This window comes from Benincasa hispida, chromosome 8 (genome assembly GCF_027475165.1).
Source record: "Benincasa hispida cultivar pf3 chromosome 8, pf3_genome.v1.1, whole genome shotgun sequence".
Classification (NCBI taxonomy): Eukaryota; Viridiplantae; Streptophyta; class Magnoliopsida; order Cucurbitales; family Cucurbitaceae; genus Benincasa; species Benincasa hispida.
In genome coordinates, this window is record NC_143485.1 from 57,169,197 (window position 1) to 57,189,368 (window position 20,172).

Here is a 20,172-nt window from a genome sequence, read left to right on the forward strand (position 1 = left end):
TTTAAGCGGAACAACATAATATCAAAACTTCATGATATAGATATAAGCTTCCAAAATTTCAACTGACCAATAAGCATGTCATAATATTCCAAGCCAACATAGGAACCAATACTTTGAAGGATCTTATACCGAGAGTTCCATGAGCGAGTTTAGATCGCTCCGATTTCACAATGACCGAAACACAAAACACATACATTCCACACAAACAGTTATGCATATAAACCTAATTATCGGCATGCTCAGAATACGATAATTAACAATTAAAGGGTTCATACCAGATGAAGACTCTCTTCGAATGTCTGAACCCTAAGCAGCGAAAAACCTCCAACAAATCTACCAGCACCCGACGAGTATGTCAACTGCAACAACACGATCAAAACGTACACGAACACTGTAGCGAGGACGACACCACCACAAGTGAAACCCAGGTATCCTCGGCATGAAAACCCAAAGAGTGGGCTTTCAAGAGTTTGGTAGAGGACGGAGGACAACGCGTCGTGTAGACGATAAGCAAGTGGGAGATGAAACTACACGATCGTGTATGAAAGGCTGAATGATCGTTTAGGAAAAACGTACACGATCGTTTAGAGAAAACGTGAGACAGACGATTGTTTAGACGGGCGATCTTCTATCGTATAGGCACTCGCGATCGCTTTCACGAGTTCTTTTGGGCGTGGACGAAAATATGAATGCACGATCTTGAAAAATGAAAACGATTTTCATTTTTTAATCTGCCGGTTACCATAACCATCGCAGTCCACTTCCCACGTTCGAACGTGGATAAATTCGTTAATTATCATATAATTAATCAATATAATCATATTATATTTATATTCTATAGTTTGATATCACATATTTACTATAGTATTTTCTCCTCTACTTGATATAAATCATATTTATATCTAATTTCCTCCATATTAATGTATCTCATACATTTAGTCAATTATATCATATATAATTAATCAGTTCAATTATATCATATATAATTGAACTTTCTCTTGTCAATTTGAATATTTCAAATTAACCCAAACACTGGTTCTCAACTTTATCCAAGCTACCAGGTGACCTAAAGGACCTGTGGCTTGAAGCTCCAACGGTATGTGAATAGATGACTAAACTCTTGAGCCACGAGATCCACCATCCGTTAACTATCAGTGATTCCACTAAAGACCAACAGTTGAACTCTTCTTACCACATATATATTTCTATGTCTATCGGATATAACCAATCATGAGTACGATGACCCTTCAAAGATGCTCATAAGTATAGCTACGCCAATTTACCGTTTTACCCCTGTAGTTACATCTCACTCTTTAAGTACCACTGATTCCTCTAATGAACAATACAACATAGTCGAACTATGTGTGAACACCTCACGAGCCAAGAGAAGGTGTGTGACACCACATCGTTCAAGCACCGGAATCAGCCCTTAAGGGAGCCATCTATCTACTTACCCCTGCCTCAGGGAAAGAGTGAATTTCATCTCGTGTAGCTGAGTTCCCAACTCCAAAATCAGATGAATCCCCAAAATGGTAAGCTTGAAGCGGCGACCTGGCCACTCGCACCCATACAAATCAAGGAACCGCCCTCAATGGTAGGAATTTCCAACTCACTAAGAATTGAGGTCATGTTACATATGGTCATCTTAGTGAAGTGAAGTCTCTGTCATGAATGGTGTTATATAGCGAGACGTTAACACTTCGTGGTCAGGTCTTATACAAATTCTTTGTATAGGACACCCTTGCTCGCATGTCCCCAACACGAATGATCAGAATCAGACCATCTGTGACAAGTCACAATATTTGTGACCATTCCACAAAGCAAGCCGCATCCGTAGCGTTACCAGGATAAGGTTTCCCTCCTTGATCCATTTACTACAAACCATTTTGGTTATCACTCAAGATATGATCCACTTGTATATCACCACATACATGCTTGAGTCACATACAGATAACCAGGGATTTTATATTTATTGGTTTGTAGTCAAGCAAATAAAACAATTAACTGAGCAAAATACAAGATGTGAAGTAAATATCATATATTAACATCACAGGTGTTCGTATATACTATTTACAAACTACAGGACATGAGACTTTAGGGCATCAACCCCAACATACTTAACACATACTTGGGTTCGAGGGCGAACCGACAGTAGGTAACTTACCTAAAAAATCTAGCATGAAATAATTCAATCCAAGAAACAAGCTCTCCCCCTAAGTGAAACCACAGACCTAAATACACAAAAATTTAATATTTACCTCCACATTCGCTTTTCTTAAACTACAATTCCATAAAAACATCCCTAACTACTTACTTAAACATTATTGAAAATACGACAACCCCATTGAACAGTGTGGATAAACCATCGAGACATCGATCCAAGCTTCAAAACATTAAGGGTAATGTTGGACGTTTTATCTACACTAACACTGAGATGTATGATTGATGATGTTCTATGCTCGAAATGATGCGATACTACCGCTAGATATGCGTTAATTATGGATGTTCACATAGTATGCCATGTGTTGTCACAAGTTTTCTTATGATGGAACCAAGTGTAATTCCACCGCAAGCTTCTCGGTGTGATCCGAGGTCGAACACGGGGACTGATTTAAGTTATTGTGGTATGTTCATGATATACGCGACCAGGTTTTCAATCTTTAAAAGTTTGGTTTGTACAGGTATATAAATTCCAATAAAGTAGAGTAAAGCAGTAATAGGGCGATAATAAAATAAAAATACAATAAACCTAAGCTAGATGATAAAGGATACAGGCTTCATGTTACAAGATGCTGGGGTCAAGCTGGCTGTGAAAGTTATGCAAAGAACGTGGAATGCGGCGGCAAGTCTTATGAACAAAATACAAATACAAAGACAAAGAATATAACAATGCAAGTTCTCAATTCAGCTACAAATGTTGTTCCGCTCTTCTCTTGACAAACACCTTTTAGGGATCGGTCGCGCTCCCACATGTCTGTGGTGAAATAGAGACTAACGTAATGAATGCAAGGTTGCTTCCATGTCTGGAAGTATTGCTCACTTTAGTTAACGCATTCTTCTGACCTTCTCTCGATAGGTCGGAATGACATCTTCACTTCTACTCTCACAGGTGAAGATGCCGTCTAACATGCCTTAGCTAAACGCATTTTATATCTTTAACACAGATTGAGTACTTGGTTAATTCATATTGCTTATCAGGGAATTAAGAAGACATCATGAAAAAAGTGATTGACGGTTGAATGGAAATAGAAAGAAAATGGTAAATGAAAGCTATTGAAACATTTAATATCTCTATTAAGCATTTAATACATGGTATGAATGTAGAGGTAAAGAAACAGTGAAATACAACGATGAAAGAGATAGAACAGATACAAACAAGTTCCAATGTCTTGGCACTGATTCGATGGAGATCTACTTGCCGGATAGGATGGATTTGATGGTAGGAAGAGTTTCCCTCTCAGGCTTGCTCCACCGGTAGCAGGGATCTTTGCACAGAGCTTTCAATCAGGTGTTTGGAAGATTAGATATGAGATTCACCTCTTGGCCTTACCTCGTCTTCTTCTCGGATTTCTTCACTTAAGCACTCAGCTCAGCCTTTTCTCTCAACAGTTTTGCAGCACTTACCTCGTATCAAGTAGACTTTTTTCTCTGAAATCTATGGGGTATTTATAGGTGCAGGTCTTTGACTCCGACCTTGTGGTCCCCACTGATTGTTATGGCAATTCCAAAGATGGAGAGATATTATTCCTTCTATTATGCAATTAGATCGTCAATTTTGCACAACCGTTAGTTGTACACGTGTCTCGATCCTCCGCTTTTGCGTTGCTCAGCTGCATCTTTCGATCATGGGTTCGTATGCGGTGTTGTTTTTATTACCGCATGCGGTTGCAACACAGCTCTGGATCGACTGTCGCATTGTGCCTCATTGCGGTAATCGTCTCTTCATTGTTGATTGATGGGCGTAATGTGACAGAGATGTGTTGATCAGTTTCTCGTGAGCCTTGAGCACATGCGGTGACTTGGTCTCTTGCAAAACAGAGTAAAATTCGGCTTGTCTTCCATCTTTATGGTGTTAGTGGGTGTAATTGCAAACATTTATAATTATTGTAATACTAGGCTAATTTTCATACAATAGGTGCATATTTACTAACTTTTGGCCACAATATCTAGATAAGGTGGCATAAATCACTTGTATTTCTACAAGTTATCACAATCCCAATTTTAGATATATGCTTGTCCTCAAGCATATCTTCTACTAAGGCAATCATGCTCAATTCCTATCCTCTATTTTTACGACGATTGGTTGCTTCGAATGCTACACTTAGGCACATTACTTTACATCGCAATTTCTTTCTATCCTTGCTAATTCTTAGCAATCCTTACTTTATTCTTCTATATGACAAAATTCTGCTCAAAAATGCTTTTCTAGTTTTCAAAATAGAATGTTTATCTCTTCTTTGTCAAAATAACTCAATGTATCTACATGCGATGAGAAAAAAATTTGCGTCATTTCTTTATTTAGAGACTTTTGGTCATGGTTACACTCTTCGTTTTGGCTTATCTCCACGAGTGTCATGCGACATCCAACTACGGTTGTGTGCCAATTTCAACTTCAACTCATGAGGATCAGAGAAGTTGTCTCTTGCATTCTTTTTATTTTTGTTTTTGTTTCTTCTTTTTTTTTTCATACTGCGTTGTTCCTGGAAACTCACCTTCGTTTTGGCTTGCTCCTATGGGTGTCATACGAACATTCAACTATGAGCAGGCATCTTTCACAACTAAACTCTTATCAGGTTGGGATAGTTTTGAGGTTTTCCCTTGCACTGACATTGGACTTTCGCAAAAAAAAATTAAAAATTAAAATATGAAAATGGACACATTTTCTTAAATACAGCATAATCTTGATCTCATCTGCTCAGACCTTCCCCACCCCCAAATTTAAAGATGAGCAAGGTTCTCATTGCGTTGTTTGGAGAGACTAGACAAACACTTGAAGAAAATTTCAAAAAGAAGGTTTGAGCAGAACTTTGAAAGATAAAAGGTAAAGTACTGCCAAACTAAGAATTAATTAAGTGTTAGTCAGAATTTACTAAGTATGAGAAATGTTTCTAAGTGTAAACATATAATACATCTTAGCAATGGAATGAAGATCGTAAAAATAAGAGATTTACAACGTCACAAAAATTAGCAAAGGAAGATAAAAAAAGAGGCACAGGCAAAAAGTGGAGTGAATATATACTCTGATTGTATCGACTATTAACAAAAGATACAAATAAATTACAAATGAATGTATTACAAAAATTTTCTATTGCCTATACAAGAGTCAAAGAATTTGATTACTTTACAAATTTGATTCAAAAGGGTGCATGATTCATAATTCACACCATACTTCCAATAAACGTAAATACATTTTTGCCGAGGACGGGCAGCACACATACATCCCCGCAACATGCCCCTTAACTAAATACATTTCTGGAGGCTACCTCAACATGGTGCATTTAACTAAGGACGGGCAAAAGACATATACGTGTGCAATACACCCCTCACCACAATGCATTTAGGTGTACTGGATGCACTGTGTCGCTTACTTACTACACCCCTCATAGTTTACTTTCCTGTCTTCTTAATTCATCAAAAACGACAGTCGAAAAGACCTTGCGGTGATTTATCTAATCATTCACAACAATTATATGACCAGTGCAACTAAATTTAAGATATGGAGATACATGCGAAATTAAATTGGAAGGAAATACAAAAATATTAAAGGCTGATTCTACTAGACAATAATTGATGGAATTTAGAAAACGGTAAAAGAAAGCTGTAAAGAAAGCAAGTAAACTTAGATAGGAAGGTCAATTGAAAGAAGTTATTAGAGTTACCACAATCGCTTTCCCTACAAGCGGTTTACTCCTGCTTGCCCAAGTCAATGATTTCCATGCGCCGATCGAAGTCGCCTCCATAGTAGGGCTTGATCTGCTGACCATTGACTTTGAATGCGCTGCTCCCGTCTAAAGTTGTTAGTTCCACTGTACCGTGAGGAAAGATTGTGTTGATTCGGAATGGTCCAAACCAGCGAGACTTCAACTTTCCTGGAAACAATCACAAACGTGCGTTGAATAATAATACCTGCTGACCTTCGGTGAATGTCCGATCGTTTATGCGGTCATCATGCCATTTCCTTGTTTTCCCCTTGTATATCTTAGCATTTTCATAGGCATCCCTTCGCCATTTGACCAACTGATTCAATTGCAGCTTTCGAACTTTCCTCGCACTGGCTAAATCAAACTTCAGCTTCTTGCATGCCCACATCGCCTTATGTTCCAACTCAAGTGGCAGATGACAAGCTTTTCCGAAGACCAGGGCGTACGAAGACATGGCAATTGGTGTTTTGTAGGCAGTCCTGTAAGCCCATAGTGCTTCATCAAGCTTGGGTGACCAATCCTTCCTGGCAGTATTAACTACCTTTTCCAAGATAGTTTTGATCTCTCTGTTAGAAATCTCTGCCTACCCATTAGTCTGCAGATGATAAGCAGTTGCAACTCGATGGCTGACGCTGAATTTACTCAACAGGTTGGCAATTATGCAGTTGATAAAGTGAGAGCCCTCATTGTTGATTAAGGCTCGAGGTGTCCCATATCGAGCAAAAATGTTCTTCTTCAGAAACTTTGCCACAGTGGCCGCATCATTCTTGGCACATGCAATGGCTTCAACCCATTTCGATACATAATCAACCGCAACCAGAATATATTGATGACCTTATGATGGTGGAAACGGGCCCATGAAGTCAATTCCCCAAACATCAAATAATTCAACTTCTAAGATTGACGTCAATGGCATTTCATTTCTTTTAGACATATTCCCCGTCCTTTGACACCTGTCGCATTGTACAACATGGGCATGGCATCCTTAAACAGTGTTGGCCAAAAGTAGCCGCACTGTAAGACTTTTGCTGCGGTTCTTTGCCCCCAAAAATGTCCTCCATATGGGGACTCATGACAGAGCTCTAAAATGTGCTTGGCTTCATGATCAGGAACGCATCGACGTATTATATGATTAGGTTCTTGTCGATATAGGAAGGGGTTGTCCCAGAAATAAAATTTGGCATCATGTCTTAGCTTTTTCTTTTGCTGGTATGTATAATCATCCGATAGTTGACCGCAAACTATGAAGTTTACTATGTTTGCATACCAGGGAACATCAATGTCTACTGCCATCAGCAGCTCATCGGGGAATCTTTCCTCAATATCTTTTTCTGTCCCTTGAACCTCGCAGTTTTCCAATCTTGACAAATGACCTGCGACTTGGTTCTCGGTGCCCTTCCAGTCTTTGATTTCTAGGTCGAACTCTTACAGAAGCAACATCCACCGTATCAGCCTCGGTTTTGCATCCTTTTTCGTCATTAAATACTTAATCGCAGAGTGATTCGTATACACCACCACGTTCGTTCTGATTAAGTACTGTCGGAAATTTTCCAGTGCAAATACCACTGCGAGCATTTCCTTTTCTGTGGTCGTATAGTTCTCCTGCGTGTCGTTCAGTGTTTTGCTCGCATAATAAATAGGATGCAACACCTTATGCTTGCGCTGACTCAAAACTGCACCCACAGCATATTTGCTGGCATCGCACATCAATGCGAATGGTTGCGTCCAATCGGGCGAATAAAAATGGGTGTTGAGATGAGTGCATCTTTCAATGTGTTAAATGCTTTGGTGCAGGCGTCATCAAAATTATACTCGCGGTCAGCTTCAAGAAGTGCATTTAAGGGTCTTGCGATCTGGGAGAAGTTGCGAATAAATCTTCTATAAAACCTCGCGTGTCCTAGAAAGCTCCTAAGTGTTTTTACGTTCATAGGTGGGGGTAATTTGGACATTACGTCGATTTTTTTCTGATCAATTTCCAATCCTGCCTTGGAGATTTTGTGACCCAGAACTATTCCTTCTTCCACCATAAAGTAGCATTTTTCCCTGTTGAAAACAAGATTTGTTGCCACGCATCTCTTCAAAACTTTTTCAAGGTTAGACAAACAAGAGTCATAATTACTGTCGAAGACTGAGAAATCATCCATGAATACTTCGACTGACTCCTCCAAGTAATCTGAGAATATTGCCATCATGCATCGTTGAAAAGTGCCTGGTGCATTACAGAGTCCAAATGGCATGCATCGGAATGCAAACGTACCAAATGAGCACATGAAGGTTGTTTTATCTTGGTCCTCCGGCGCAATTTCTATTTGGTTATACCCTGAATAGCCATCAAGAAAGCAGAAAAATTCATTCCCCGCAGGTCTGTCTAACATCTCATCAATGAATGGGAGTGGAAAGTGGTCCTTTTTAGTGGCCAAATTCAGCTTGTGATAATCCATGCCGATTCTCCACCCCATAGTTGTCCTTGTGGGAACCAATTCATTCTTGTCATTAGTGATGACTGTCATCCCCTTTTCTTCGGAACACATTGAACTGGACTCACCCAACTGCTATCAGATATCGGGTAGATGACACCTGCGTCCAGCCACTTTACTATTTCCTTCTTTACAACCTTCTTCATGGCAGGGTTCAAGTGGCGTTGCCTTTCTACTGATCCATTCTTTCCTTCTTCCAGGTGGATCTTGTGCATACAATACGAGGGACTGATTCCTTGAATGTCTACCAAGGTCCATCCTAATGCTTTTGCGTTATTTCTTAGGATCCGTATGAGAGCATCTTCTTTCTCTTTACTCAGTGATGCAGAAATGATAACCGGTAACGGATCGTTACTTCCTAAGTAAGCATACTTTAGGTGTACTGGCAAGGACTTTAACTCTAACATAGGTGGCTCTTTTAAAGATGGCTTAATGCGCTGCGATGTCTGTTCAGATAACTTGAGTGGTTCAAAATTAGATTCAGCATGAATTGTGGCGCAATCCTCCTCCAACATTGCGCCGACTTCAAAATCCTCCTCCTCCATTTCCTTCAGGGGTTCGTGCCACTGTTCTCCCCCCAGCTCCTCGATATATTGGCAGTTCTCTATGTCTCATGGGTACTTCAATGCATTGAGTACCTTGAATTTTACTTCTTGATCATCGACCTGGATGGTCAATTCTCCTTTCTGCACATCGATTAATGTTCGCCCTGTGGCAAGAAATGGGCATCCTAGGATGATAGGAATCTCTCTATTGGCCTCATAATCCAATATGACAAAGTCTGCTTGGAAGATAAATTTGTCCACTTGCACGAGAACATCTTCTATCTTGCCCTCAGGAAGCTTTATCGATCTATCAGCTAGCTGTAATGTGATCGTGGTTGGCCTTGCTTCGCCGATGTCCAGGTTTTTAAAAATTGACAAGGGCATTAAGTTTATGCTTGCTCCTAAATCACACAGCGTGTTTCCGACTATCTTCCCTCCTATGGTGCAGGGCAATGTAAAAGTCCCAGGGTCCTTTATTTTAGTAGGGAGAGTATTTTGAAACAGAGCGCTGCACTCATATGTTAGTGCAACTGTTTTACTTTCCCCAATCTTTCTCTTGTTGGCGAGAATATCCTTGAGAAATTTCACATAACTCAGCATCTGCTCTAATGCTTCTATCAGGGGAATATTAATGTGTAGCTGTTGGAGAATATCCAGAAACCTCTGAAATTTCTTGCTGTCGTCTTTCTTTTTCAGCCTGGACGGGAAGGGTGGAGGATACCACCGTGTTTCTTGTTCACTTTGTTGTTGGATGAGGTCCTGTGCTTGCTGTGTGTCATTGGCTAGAGGTTGTGTTGATTGAGAATTCATGTCTTGAGGAGCTTCATCTTTTGTAGATGGTCTTACTTCTGAACTGGTGCTGCTTCCGTTATTAAGTAACTGGTCATCATCAATAGCCAAATTTTCTGGTACTTTTGTTATCGCATCTGGTACTTCTGGCATAATAGAGGCTGTCGTTCTGCCACTCCTCAATGTCACTATATGACATTGTTCTTTTCCTCTTGGCCCCAGTACTCCTGAGTTTCCATGCAAGCTAATCTATCTGATCTTCTAATTCTTTAAGAGAGTCAGCTTGCGATTGTCTCATTACCTCGCTCTTTTCAATGTAATGTTTTAATGATGTCTCCAGAGACAAGGTACTGTAAGAGGTATCATATGTGAACAGTTGGTCACAGGATGGCATACCTTGCGAATTACTTGGGCTGCAATCCGGATTAGTGAAGACTGAAGTGTTGCCTCGTCCTCTTAATAGCTGAATAGATAGAAACTATGGCCGTTATTGAGATTCTCATCCAGACCAAAAAGTGGGTGACCCCACCAACCAGGGTTGTGGTTGTTGCCCAATGATTCATCATAAATAGCATATACGGGTTGTTGATTCCATGGGCAGACATCTACCAGATGTACCTCTCTCCATTGAGTGCAATCCATTACAGTCCCATGAGTCACCACCTTAACCTGCGCTTTTCCTTGAGAGAGAGTTCTCTGCTGGTTAGCCACTGTTTGGAGGAGCGAGGTCATTGTGGTCATTTGTTCGACCAATGCGCTCATTGTGTTCGTTGGCACATCGACCCTTTCTACTCTTTCTTGCTCCTGACCTCTTATCTCAAGCCCGGTATCAATCCACTCGTCAGAATGTCGCAAGATGCGATCCAATATGTTCTTCGCTTCCGTATATGATTCATTAATCCTCCTTCTGCGGAGGCATCGACAACTGCTTGCGTTGATTGGTCGAGGCCATTGTAAAAGGTTTCCATCAAAATACAGTCAGGAATCCCGATATGCGGACAGTTCTTCACTAACTGTCGGAATTGCGTCCAGGCGATGCTCAAGGTTTCATAACCCTTTTGTTCGAAATTCAAAACCTCCCTCTGCCTCCTTTGGTTGACAGATGGAGGGAAGAATTTGTTCATGAACCTATCAACCAACTGCTCCCATCCATTAATTTCGTCTGGCTTTAATGCTTCGGCCCATCTTTTTGCTTCATCCCGCAATGTGTATGGGAATAGGTATAGTTTAAGACTTTCTTGAGTTACACCAGGCACGGAGAATGCACTACATATGTCTACAAAATTTGTCAAATGAGCGTGTGGGTCTTCTCCCTGTAATCCTCCGAATTGCCTCACATTATGAATCATTTGTAGCACAATAGGTTTTATTTCAAAACTTTCATTCCCCTCGACTACTGGTCTTGAAATTCCTAGTGAAAAATTATAGAAATCTAGCGCCGCATATTCCCTCATAGGAATGTTCTGGTCAGCAGCAAGAAAAATGGGATCTTGCACTGGTAAATCTCCCCTCTAGTTTCCAGCAGGTGCCACATTTTCATCAACCATGCTTTTTCACCAATTAATTTAGCCCTGATGAACTTTGTGCAAAGAATACACTTGATCTCTGGGTCCACTTAGAATTACCAGATCACTCCAGCACTCATAAGCCGACAGTCTGCTCTCCCCGTTGAACAGTTAGTACAAAGAGATCTGTCCTGCACATAACATAAAAATATTCAACACTAACCGTTAACCAATTCCCCGGCAACTGCACTATAAACTTGTTGGACGTTTTATCTACACTAACACTGAGAAGTATGATTGATGATGTTCTATGCTCGAAATGATGCAATACAACTGCTAGATATGCATTAATTATGGATGTTCACATAGTATGTCATGCGTTGTCACAAGTTTCCTTACGATGGAACCAAGTGTAATTCCACCGCAAGTTTCTCGGTGTGATTCGAGGTCGAACACGGGGGCTGATTTAGGTTATTGTGGTATGTTCATGTTATACGCGACCAGGTTTTCAATCTTTAAAAGTTTGGTTTGTATAGGTATATAAATTGCAATAAAGTAGAGTAAAGCAGTAAAGGTGCGATAATAAAATAAAATACAATAAACCTAAGCTAGATGATACAAGATACAAGCTTCATATTATAAGATGCTGGGGTCAAATTGGCTATGAAAGTCATGCAAAAAACGTGGAATGCGGCGGCAAGTCTTATGAACAGAATAGAAAGACAAAGACAAAGAATATAACAACGCAAGTTCTCAATTGCGTTGAAGCTACAAATGTTGTTCTGCTCTTATCTTGGAGTACACCTTTCAGTGATCGGCCGCGTTCCCACATGTCTGTAGTGAAACAGAGACTAACGTAATGAATGCAAGGTTTCTTCCATGTCTTGAAGTACTGCTCGCTTTAGTTAACGCATTCTTCTGACCTTCTCTTGATAGGTCGGAATGGCATCTTCACTTCTACTCTCACAGGTGAAGATGCCGTCTAGCATGCCTTAGCTAAATGCATTTTATATCTTTAACACAGATTAAGTACTTGGTTAATTCATATTGCTTATCAGGGAATTAAGAAGACATCATGAAAAAAGTGATTGACGGGTGAACGGAAATAGACAGAAAATGGTAAATGAAAGCTATTGAAACATTTAATATCTCTATTAAGCATTTGATACATGGTGTGAATGCAGAGGTAAAGAAACAGTGAAATACAACTATGAAGGAGATAGAACAGATACAAACAAGTGCCAATGTCTTGGCACTGATTCGATGGAGATCTGCTTGTCGGATAGGATGGATTTGATGGTAGGAAAAGCTTCCCTCTCAGGCTTGCTCCACCGGTAGTAGGGATCTTTGCACAGAGCTTTCAATCGGGTGTTTGGCAGATTTGATCTGAGATTCACCTCTCGGCCTTATCTCGTCTTCTTCCCGGATTTCTTCACTTAAGCACTCAGCTCAGCCTTTTCTCTCAACATTTTTTGTCCCCACTGATTGTTACGGCAATTTCGAAGATGGAGGGATATTATTCCTTCTGTTATGCAATCAGACCGTCAATTCTGCACAACCGTTAGTTGTACATGTGTCTCAATCCTCTACTTTTGCGTTGCTCTTGCATCTTTCGATCATGGGTTCGCATGCGGTGTTGTTTTTATTACCGCATGCGGTTGCAACACAGCTCTGGATCGACTGTCACATTGTGCCGTCATTGCGGTAATCGTCTCTTCATTGTTGATTGATGGGCGTAATGTGACAGAGATGCGTTGATCAGTTTCTCGTGAACCTTGAGTGCAAGCGGTGACTTGGTCTCTTGCAAAACAGAGTAAAATTCGGCTTGTCTTCCATCTTTATGGTGTTAGTAGGGGTAAATGCAAACATTTATAATTATTGTAATACTACGCTAATTTTCATATAATAGGTGCATATTTACTAACTTTTGGCCGTAATATCTAGATAAGGTGACATAAATAACTTGTATTTCTACGTCAGGTAAAACTTAAATTAGACTAGAAATTTGTTGGGCATCGAAGTAACAACCAAGGGCAGACCTAAAGGTGCCCAAAATCTTTAACCCAAATGGCAAAAAAAACCGATGGAAACTAACAAGAATCTAATGATAGAAGGACTGTGGTTGACACATGTGTGGACCGACAGTGAACGGTGACTGAACGAGGATGCGCGGCTGGAGCCGAGCGTGTGCGGACGGAGGAGGGAAGTGGCACGGACGTGGACAGCTGGAGGTCGTGCAATTGGATCCAGCGTGAGCGACTAACATGGATTCAATGACGCGCGGTTGGGGACGAGATCGACAGCTGGACCACATTGGCAGCGTGGGCAGTGTGCGAACGAAAGAAGAAAAACCAAAGGCGGAGGGCGATCATATGGCCGAGAGGGCTAGAAGAAGAGAAAAGAATTTCCTTTAAAAAAAAATTTCCTTCCACGCATAATGTGGCCACTTTAACCCTAATTTATGATCAATTTTCTTTTCTAAAAAAACCCTAATTCCCCCAACTAAATTAAATAAACCTTTTTCTTTTCCTTCTTTTTTTTTTCCTTAAAACACCTTAATTTCCTCATTAAATTAATTAACCGACAACAAGATAAATCCAAAGATTAACTTAATTCCAAGTCCCCAAATGACTTATCACATATTTTTAAACCCAAAATTCAATTTTTTTTAACAAAAAAAATCCTCAATTAACCCAAAATAAAACAAATTGAATTTACCTTTAAGAATTTTGGGCGCCACAAAAACAATTCCACTTTTTTGTCATTGTACGAATAAAGTATAGAGTTTTTGTTGTCGTCTGGGTAACAAGGGAGCAATTGAAGAAGCGACCATGGTTATCGGATCTATGACTTCCTTTCCAATTTTTTTTAGCTTTTTGAAATTTTATTAAACTTTTTTATGTTAGATATATTACTTTGCTATTAGTTCATCATTGTTTAATACTTTTTGAATTCATAAATGTTTCAATGATGATTTTTGTAGCTTTTTGGTTCTATGGAGTTGAGATTTAATTTCTTTTTTTGTGTATTTTTTATAATATTATACATTCTTTTAATATTAGAGTTGTTTGTTTAGGGTTTAGGGTTCTTGGAAAAAAAAGTTAGGGTCACTATGAGGAATGACAACATCTACACCGTGGGTTTGAAAAATAACAAAAATAAAATAAAATAGTGAAATATAGCTAATGGTGGAAAAAACGTGGAGAGAGATGGAAAAATTCAATCAAATAGAAACTTGGAAAAAGAAAAAAGTAGGAGAGAAAATAGAAAAATTAAATTTAATCTTCAAATGAGAGAGTAGGAAAATTGGGAATGGAAAATTGGGAGAGAATGAAAAGGGAAATGAGAGAGAAGAAAAAATAGGTGAAAAGAGTCAAAGATGTGGGAAAGATAAGAAAAATCATGTCATCTTTGTTTTGAAAAGTCTTAGTTTCTAGAAAACCTTGGGCAAAATCATGGTTTTCTCAAAACCATTTCTAGCGATGGGAGGCAACCAACATTACTTTTAGCGTTTTTCGCACTGTAATTTTGATTCTATTTTATGTTTTTAGATTTATTGTATGATAGATATGCGAGATTATGTTTCTAAAAACTGTTTCTTATTCATTTTCATTGCTCTAGATAGTGCAAATTCTAAAAACAATATTTTTATAATTTCTCTATATCCAAATTTTAAATTAAAAATTTTTAAATAAAGATTTATATTAGAATAGATAAAAATAATAACAAATATATCATTTCATGTTATAAACTCAATTACTTTTGTAAAATTAAAATATGTTTTATATAATACATTATATATTATAAGGTTGTTTTCAAATATTGAAAATGAGTCAATGACTTATTTACAAATATAGCAAAATGTTACCGTCTCTCAGTTTCTATCATTGACTACCACTAATAGACAGTAACACTTTCCTATATTTGAAAATATTTTCAGCAGTTTTGTAGCTTAAAACAATTATCTTATATTAATATGATGTTACAAAATAATCATTATACAAAACCTTTAGGGAAAATATCAATTTATACCCTTGAACTTTTGGTGTTATATAAATTTAAACTCTAAACTAATAATTGCATCAATTTAAACTTTAAACTTAAGGGATTGTATCAATTTAAACCTTAAACTAATAATTGTATCAATCTAAACTCATAACTTTTATAAGTGTATCAATTTAAACCTTGAACTTTCATAATTGTATCAACTTAAACTCTCCATTATGTTCTATTTGGATACACTTATATCAATATAAATACTTATGGATGTTCAGGGTTTAAATTGATATATTTATGAAATTTTAAGGTTTAAATTGATACACTTATGAAAGTCAGGGTTGAAATTGATATAATTATTAGTTTGGGTATAAATGGATATAAATCCCAAAGTTTAGGGTTTAAATTGATACAGTACCCAGAATTTAAGGTTTAAATTGATACAATTCATAGTTTAAGATTTAAATTGATACACTCCCCAAAGTTTAGGGGTATAAATTGATATTTGCCTAAAATTTTAACATAACACAAGTTCATACATTAATTAGTGATAGTTTATATTCAACCTAATATTTATATTTAGTTTTATGGTTTATAAACAATAACCCAGATACATTTTGAAAAATTATTTAAATTAGAATTTAATTTATGAATTTGCTAATAAACACATATCAGAAAATATGAAATACAACTACGTTTTCTTTGAACCTTGTTTTCAAAATTCTAATTTTAGATTTTTTAGCAAACAAGCTCTTAGGTTTTTGGTCGGTTCGGTAGGAAATTAGTATTTTCCTTGATCGACCGACTGACTAGTTGGTTTGTTAAAACACAAAACCAATTGGCGACCACCCTTTAGTTTATTTCTAATTTTAATTATATAAAGTTTCTTTTAGTAATTGGAGTATGATATTAATTTAATTAAATATTTAGTTATGAAATGTTTAACCATTTTAGTTAGGTAGTTAACAAAATAGTTAGTTTTGTCTGATAAATTAAGAACACATTCTTTGCATTTTTTTTTTTTTTATAGAAAATGGAGACAAATGTTTGGAATTTACTTTACTCATAAATGGTCATATGATTGATGGTGTTTATGGAGTTGAATATGACCAACCAGTATGTGAAGATTTTAATATAAATCTGAACACTGAATTTGTATTTGAACAATTTATTGAAATGATAGAGTTGTCACTTGTGGTAGATGCGAGAGCAAATAAGTTAGAAATAACTTAGTAAAATCTACGAGGCCGAGCATGAATCTCACCTTGTGAATAAGGAGAACATGGGTAGAAAAACAACATATCATATACATCTTTTTCTTCTCACTAGGGGACGTTTGGCACACGATAAAAGTAGAGAGTTGAGTTGACTTAGTAATTATTATCTAGAGAGTTACATTGTTTGTATTTGGTGTGCAGAGTTGAGTTAAGCTGATAATTATTGTCTGTGTTTGGATGCAAAATTGAATTGAGTTGGGATATCTAGTGTTGTTTTTATAAATGAAATTGATTTTGTCTTTTTTTTTTTTTATTGTTGATTTTAATTTTCTAACTATACACATATTTTTCTATCTTTTCTAAGATAAAAAGAAAAAAACTTCCAATTATTTTCTATTCTCAAAACATAATAAATTCTCTACGGAACACAAAATTTTGAATTCAATTTTTTAAACACTCAAATAAAAGTGATTATTCCATTTATGAACCAACTTAATCTTTAATTATCGTAAAAATTAAAAAGACCTAAAAAGATTAGCGTCATCAAATGAAACTATTGACATTGTTTTAGATAGAAGGAATGACATTTAAATATTAATCTTAAAAAAAACAAAATCTTACAATTTAAATCATAAGACCAACTATTAGATAGTTTTTTTTTACTAATCTATGGAATATAGATTTACCTTTTTCTAAAACCATAACTATTAGATAGTTTTTTTTTACTAATCTATGGAATATAGATTTACCTTTTTCTAAAACCGGTGAAATGATTTTAGAAATATTGATGTCTATTTTTTCTACTATTATGCTGCATCAGTATACAAACTATCTTTCTTTAAAAAAAAAAAAAAAAAAAAATTCGAGACATAATTTTAAATTCCACTATTTCATTGGAATTAATATTTGAAATATTGATGTCTATTTTTTCTACTATTATGCTGCATCAGTATACAAACTATCTTTCTTTAAAAAAAAAAAAAAAAATTCGAGACATAATTTTAAATTCCACTATTTCATTGGAATTAATATTTGAAAACATCAAAAGATATGTTGTTTAAAACATATCGTTGAACTTTTGTTTAGTGAAATGTAATCTTTCTTAGATCTAAGAAAAAAAATGAAATAGAAGAAGAATAACCATAGAAAGAAAATAAAAAAAAAAAAAAGAGAAAAGAGGAGTTGAGAAAGAATAGGGAAAATAAAATTCATACGAGTCCGATAGAGAAGAGAGAAAATGTCACACCCCCTTCCAGATTTCCCTCTAAACCTAGAAGGAGATATGACTACAGCAGTTACCAACCCTTTGCCTGCTAACTTGCAGGCAAGTTGACTTAGAAACCTTAAAATGCATACAAACTCAATAAACAACTTTAACTCAATAACATTTCTTAACAGGGTTTTACTGTATTTTTCATTGGTACAACTTATATATTTTACAGACTCTTGACTATAAACTCTTAACAGCAGTCTAAACTTGGAAGTGTGGCTGAAGTGTGTGGCAGACCCTGACCGTAGCAACACCCTGGAACTATTCGCACATCACTACCTGGAAAAGAAAACATAAAAGAAAAGGATGAGCTTCACAAAACTCCGTGAGTGGTAAACAACTTACAGAGTTTCCTTCACCTCATTAAGATAAAAACATATAACAATACGAGGTTAATACTTAAACCTCAATCTCGAACGAGTCCAATCTCTGTCCTATCTACACACGGTAGTTGGTAGACATAAACTCAACGTTTTCACATTAACTCTTACATACCTTAGATTCTCTATATGCACATAGACCCTCTTAAACTAGATCCGTCGGTCCTCTGACCATCCCATGCTAAGTTCCCTCACAGGCTTAGGGGCTAGTTCTTTCGACCTGACCATCCAGTGAAACTGATACTTATCCACGTTCGCACTATGCATACGTCATTACTAGCATAACAACTATAAAGATATGTTTAAGTCCTTAAAAGAATATCACTCACATTTATTAGTAGGGACTTCCCTCCCGGTGAGTTCCCCGGTTTCCCTCGGTTCCTTCTAAACTCTCGAGCCGAGTTTAATATCGCAAGATTTCTCCTCGTTTTGAAGTTGATGCAACAACATCACTTTACTGCCGATTAACACCTTCTTTGAGAATTTCCTTACAGCAGCTACTTGATGTTGACGTCTCAGTATAGTCTTACTGCCAGACAGCAACCTGTACCTCTGGCCTACTTGATCACCGTAGCCTTCTAAACCTTGCCTTCACATATTCTCCCTCATTTCTCTTGCAGGGAATTGTGTTATGTCATGAAGTGAAGGCCTCTGGTTATTTATAAGCTTTCAATTTTGTCTTCATCTCCCTTACGCTTGACATCTGAACTGCATGTAAATCGTTCATGTCTTCACCATGCTATGTCCAGCGCTTCCACTTTTCCATCTTCTGCTTGCATGGGTCTGGGTTGTCCTTCTCCAGGGTTATCCAACGCAGAGAACCCCTTTTGCATGTCCTAATATTTGTCCACCTCCACCTTGTGTTTCCCACGCTTCATCTGGTTCCGCCACGTACATGCTTCATTGCGAGACTTCTCGTGCCCAGCGACACTGACAAGAGCGACACTGAACGAGACTAGCGAGATTGATAAGTCTTAGCGAGACTTAGCGAGACTAGCTCTAGCGAGCGAGACTAGCGATACTTTCTCCACGAGTGAAACCACCGATACCACAGAGCTACCAACACTGGTGCTAGCAAGACTAAAACTAGTGGTACTGGAGCTAACGAGATCTTCACCAACAGAACCCATACTAGCGAGACTTGACTGATACGAGCGATACCAACACAAAACTAGCGATACTCATACTTAGAATATTTCTTCCTTTTCCTCCAGCTTTTCCCTACAAGTTATAATTAACTTAAACTTAATTACTTACTTAAGTAGAAATTAAGATGCGTGTTTCACAGAAAATGAGAAAGACGAACCAGACGACGAAAGAAGAGAGAAGATGAGAGAAGGAGAGTAAATATGAAGAGAGCATGAAAGAGAGAGAAACGACAAATCAACTTAAGGGAGATGGGAGAGTAATGAAAGTACATGGGAAAACAAGTGAGAGTGAGAGTGATAAAATAGTAGGTAATTAAACTCACCGTTTTATTTTTATTAGTGGTCATCGAATTTGGGCATACGAAGGTGGTAGGTAGAGTATGTCGTCGAAGTTACTTGTGTCAAGGTAGTCGTTGGAGTTAGTCGCTAGAGTTGTCATCGAAGGTGGTTGGTGGAGGCTGGAGTTCTTCGTCGATGTTGGTCGTGCGAACGTGAAAATCAAGAGTTTTCTTTTTTATCAAGGTCGTTGTCTGATTTGGTTGCTAGAGTGTCGTCAGAGGTGGTTGTCGGACTCGGAGTTGGTCACCCAAAGGTGATCATCGGAGTATGTTACCGAAGTGTGGCAGCAATACTTGCCACCAAGAACCGATGGGTGGAACCATTAAAAATATTGGAGGGATAGAGAACTAGGGAGAGTTGGGGTGAGTTGGTAACCAACTCAACTCCACTAACATTTAATCTTGGTTGTCAAACATTGAGTTGGTAAAAAATACCAACTCAACCAAACTCTCATTGGTTGTCAAACATCCCTAGGTGTTTTGCAAAAGATGAGTTTATTAACTTAGTAAAATCCGGCTAATTAATTTTAACTAACTCCTTGTTAATTTGTTCAATATAGCGCTTATATTGAATATTTTAACAATA

The 20,172-nt window shown here is 37.6% G+C and overlaps 1 long non-coding RNA gene across 1 annotated transcript; it reads right to left on the reverse strand.

Moving 5' to 3' along the window:
- Positions 1-17,632: 17,632 nt before the first annotated feature.
- Positions 17,633-19,321, reverse strand: LOC150034727 (uncharacterized). The gene is made up of 3 exons (XR_016531413.1): positions 18,430-19,321; positions 18,216-18,320; positions 17,633-17,999 (listed from the first exon to the last, which is right to left on the reverse strand). It is a non-coding gene; the product is annotated as an uncharacterized LOC150034727 (long non-coding RNA).
- Positions 19,322-20,172: the final 851 nt, after the last annotated feature.